We start from the raw sequence: 4765 nt of genomic DNA, 5'->3' as shown, positions 1-4765 counted from the left end.
TTAGTTGATTGACACCGAGAAATATCTGAAGGGTGCTCTTCAGGGTGTTATTTCATAGAAAACTTTATATATATATATATATATATATATATATATATATATGTATATAGAAAACTTTATATATAAGAGCAAAATGGCATGGATGCTAACTGTGAAACTATTGCTTTGGATAATTTTAACCTTAAAACTAAATCAAAACTGCAATCCTAGAAACTAACCAAAGCAATAAAATGCTGTTGATATTCCTATTTCTACACTCTCCTTCAAATCACAAAGATTTTCAAAATGTTGAAGAAGAGCGGGTGAAAATATGATTTTCATTAAATCACTATTGATTCATTAATTTTTATGAATTTTAATATATGTGCAAAAACTAACCACTCAAAAATGTATCAAAATGAAAAAAAAATCTCTGAGCCACTGGAATATGTTTGTATAATTTTTATTGATTACTGTTGGATACTAAACTAAATGAAATGATTAAATTTGAGGTAGTTGTGATAGGAAAAAACAATCGATTTCTTTGCTACTCTCATGTCAATTGTACTCATTCACAATAAAATCAATAAAAACAGTATTCCTAAAATAATTTCTTGTTCTGTAAAATGCCATGCATTTTGTCATACATCATGATATTGTCAAGTCTTTGCTGACTTTCCTATTTATTTGTCCAAGGAACACTTTTCTATCTATGTTTTTGCTGACTCCCATGACATTACTTATAATTCTAATAGCATTGTCTGACATTTTTAATACTTTATTTCTCTCCTTCCCTAAGGCAGTCAAGATATAAAGGTTGTCACAGCAATGAGAGTGCTATTGTCTGTAAAACCTCCTAAAATGGTTGTATTTTTTTAAAAATATCTACTAAGAACTGGTGCTGGTGCCATGTTAAAAGCACAGGTGCTGGTTACCACTCAGTATACTTTGTAAAGTGGTTGGCATTAAGAAGGGCATCAAGCAGTAGAAACCATGCCAGAACAGACAACAGAGCCTGGTGTGGCCCCCGGCCTTACCAGCTCCTGCCAAACTGTCCACTCCTTGCCAGCATGAAAAACAGATGTTAAAGGATGATTATATATAAATAGCATGTGCATAAATTACCTTTTACTATTTGAAAAATTCAGATAACAATGAAAAATAAGGATATTTCAACAGAATTTATTGGAAAACCTAAGCAAACAAACAAAGGTTTATTAGAAACTGAAGAACACTTCCACATGGATTCCATTAGTTGTATGTAACACTTCTAGACAATAAATTGTGGAAATTCTAAAGATAATTTATGAATCCCTATTTGTGTGTGTGTGTACATATATGGGGGAACATAGTTTCAATTCCTAGACCAGGTGGTGCGTTATGTTCTTGAGCAAAACACTTCATTTCACATTGCTCTGTGATCACTTCAACACCTGACACATGGCACACCATGCACCTGTTCAGACAACGTGAATTGGATGGAGAGGATGAGCTAATGTGTGGCACAAACATTTGATCATTATAAATAAATCATTTGTGCAAGTCGTTCGGCAAAAGCTGAACACTCATAAGTCATCTTCGAGACAGGAGAGTCCAACCTGTATATATATGTGTGTCTATATATGTGTGTGTATATATATATATATATATATATATATATATATATATCAGTGGCAAAGGGTGACTAGGAAACTAGGATATGCAATCCACCTCACCTCCAACCTCAATGGGGGTGGGGGATTCTGAGTGTTCCACCCACCCTAGTTTTCCATGGAAAGTGTAGTATTATATATGCTTTGAGTTATGGGAAGTCTGAAAATGGAAATATCCCCCCCACCCCCGCTACAATGCACCATTTTGAAGTAGTTGGTAAGATACGAGAAAGGTACATATAACTCTAGACATCACCTTCCAACGATTTCATCTAGCAGGAGCGATTCAAGCCATTGGCCTTGAGAAAAATGTTGAAATTCTTTTTAAAGTTTGGAAGAAAATTCAACATTCACAAACTCTTGAAGCTGATTGAGAAAGTACCAAATTAAGTGAATGTGTATAACAATGTACAACGTCTGTCAGTGATGCAGCTTTTCTGTCTTTACTGACATCGACTTATCCCCTAAACTTTTCTTGAAGCCTTTCCTCCTCATCAACAAATCACAAAACATGTGATAGTTAAAATTTCATTCGAAGGTCTGTAGTCTCACCAAGCATAACAGCAATGAATGCTGTTTTTTTTTTTTTTTATCATTGGCTTAATTACACCTTCACTTGTAACAGCTGTACAATTAAATGATTTCATTTTCAAAGTGATATTCATTTTCAGTATCACTTCAAAGCTGAGAAGATGTGTTCTTATACTGATAAACTAACAGACATGGGAAACAGAAAAATTTGTTCAGAATGAGTCATCTCATCATTTACTCAGACTATTGATGATATTTTAATCAAAATAACGATGACATTCCTTGCTGTCCACTTCAGTTTTGATTTTCAGCTTAAGCTTCGGTTTCTCTTTTCCGAGAATGATAATATTCTTCTTATCTGTTTCAAAGTTGGGGACAGTAGAGAGAAAACTGAACTAATTGACCCTTTTGCTATCCTGGGGGTGATTGAAGGCATGAGAAATTCTACTGGGTTATAATCTTTTTAAAGGAATCGAAGCTTTATGCTAATAGATCATTTAGGTGATAGTTTACTTTTTTATATAACCTTTCTTAAATAGCTTCAAATATTTAAAATTATATTTTAAAGCATTGGCATGAATGAATGGATGAGAACTTTACTTTTTAATCGCAACACCCCCGCCAACACACAAACTGCCGGTTTCTTCTTTTTGCTCTATGTGTGAAATAGTCAAAATAACTCTGGGGTCACATGACTGAATTCAGGTCTTAAGAAGGTATCAAAAATACTCTCTCCATTGATTAAATCTTTTTAGAAAGCAAGCATGGGTGTGTGATAAGAAGTTTGCTTCCTAACCACATGGTTCCAGGTCCAGTCGTCTACTAATGTCTTCTACTAGTGTCTTCTACTACAGCTGACTAAAACCTTGTCAGTGGACTTGATAGAGGTAAACTGAAAAAAAAAAACCATCAAAAATATATAGGTATGTGTATGTGTGTGTGTGTGGGAATGCGTGTGTTTGTGCATGCGTGCGTGTGTGTATGTGTGTGTGTTTGTATGTGTGTCTTTGTGTTTATGTTTGTTCTTCACCAATTCTTGACAACCAGCATTGGTGTGTTTACATTCCCATAACTTAGCAGTTCAGCACAAGAGACCAAAAGAATAAGCACCAGGCTTAAAAAAAAGTACTGGGGTAGATCCATTAGACTAAAAATTATTTAAGGTGGTGCCCCAGCATGGCCACAATTGAAACAAGCAGAAAATAAAAGATGAAATGTGTACTCTTCGGTACCAAATAATCGTACAAAATATATCAGAAAGCAATAAAACAAACTTTTAAATTGACTAAATCTGTCCGACTATGAGGAAAGCCTCTGAATAGGCAAGTATAGGCACTTCAAGAATAGGCACCTCAAGAGAAAATAAAATGTTGATAATACGTCTGCTGGCTTAACAAGGCTGAAAGGCAAGCAGTAAAATATCTGCTTTCTCTGTCCATCTCTTTCTTAGTCACTCACTCATTTTTTGTTTTGTCACTGTTTTTTCTCTCTCTTCTCAAAAATGATAGAATACAAAGAAAATAATACCACTGCTCTTACTATGACTGAAAGCAAGCAGTAAAAAATTTGCTTTCCTTTGCATTTCTTTTCTCTTGACCACTTTATACTAAAAAATGAAGGAATGCGAAGGAAAAGTAAATATGACTACAATGAATCTAGTGAAAATTATCAATAATCAATTATGTATTACAGAAAAATTATTTATCATGGAAAAATAGTAAGACATGCAGTGCATGCATTGCATACATAGATCCTTCATCCCTGATATATATATATATATATATATATATATACATACATATCATGTTATTATTACATTTGATTTTCTGGTTAATGAGACTCTTTGAATGAGCACTGCAATCAAGGTATCCAAATTGTTTGCTTACAATAGTTTGCATCTCATTTAAAAGATAGCACTTAGAAGAGTTATAAACATAGTAAAACCAAAACAATAGACTACGATGTTTGTTGTACCTAAACGATTGCTCTAGAGACAGGTCTTGTGTAATATTAGCATTTATAAAAGATAAAACTAGCTGAAAAAAGTGTACCATACAAAATGTTTTTTTTACTATTTAATAAGGGACCTGACTTTTGTATATTCAACTGGAGTCAACTTATCTTTTCATCATGAGTAATATAGTATAACCCTGCCTTCTTTTGCTCTCTTAAAACAAAAATAGACCTTTGTTGGTAAGGAAAAAGAAATCAATATTTGCAATGCAAATTCACTCTTTAACTCAACAGCCTTGGTTTTAATGCACTTAGTTACATAGATGATCATCAATACATTTGATAGCTTGATGATATATTTTCTCCTGCTGGTGGCTCTCTGACAAAGTTATAGAGGCATCAGTGCAAATATAGTCTGAGGTGAGAACATTCAAATAAACCTGCTGCTTTTGACAACAAAATGTTTATTTGTATCAATAAAGTTATGAATTTATTTGATTATAAGAGACTTATTAGTGACAGGTGACATGACAGTAAAGAAAGAAAAATCAGGTAGTATATATAGAGCATTTGGGAAGTAAACTGAGTATGAACTGAAATAGGTGCAATGATAGATTAAAGGAAATGTTGCATGTAGATAGACATCAAAA

The sequence above is a fragment of the Octopus bimaculoides genome, chromosome 6 (genome assembly GCF_046866305.1).
Source record: "Octopus bimaculoides isolate indiv1 chromosome 6, ASM4686630v1, whole genome shotgun sequence".
Taxonomy (NCBI): Eukaryota; Metazoa; Mollusca; class Cephalopoda; order Octopoda; family Octopodidae; genus Octopus; species Octopus bimaculoides.
Note: the sequence above shows the minus strand (reverse complement) of the source record.